The following is a 349-nucleotide window of genomic DNA, read 5'->3' as shown; positions in this document are numbered from 1 at the left end:
GAAGTTTTCAAGGATCTCATCTTGCATAAATGATGAAATTAATAGTCATGGAAGCAGCAGTCAAGAGATCAAAAGATTCATTTTATTGGGTAAATCTGCTGCAGGGGAACTTTTTTCCCCCTCCAGAATATTGAAAAGCAAGGATGCTATTTGGAGGACTAATGTATACCTGACCCAAGCCATGGTATTTTTAATCATCTCACATGCATGAGAAAGTTGGACATTCAATAAGGAAGATCAAGAAAAAATTAATGCATTTGAATTGTGATTCTGGAGAAGGATACTGAAAGTACCATGGACTGCTAGAAGGACAAATTGATCTGTCTAGGAAGAAGTACAGCCCTAGAAC

The sequence above is a fragment of the Echinops telfairi genome, unplaced genomic scaffold (assembly GCF_000313985.2).
Source record: "Echinops telfairi isolate 266 unplaced genomic scaffold, ASM31398v2 ScPeMD7_7469;HRSCAF=8507_1, whole genome shotgun sequence".
Taxonomy (NCBI): Eukaryota; Metazoa; Chordata; class Mammalia; order Afrosoricida; family Tenrecidae; genus Echinops; species Echinops telfairi.
This window is presented reverse-complemented; position numbering follows the sequence as displayed.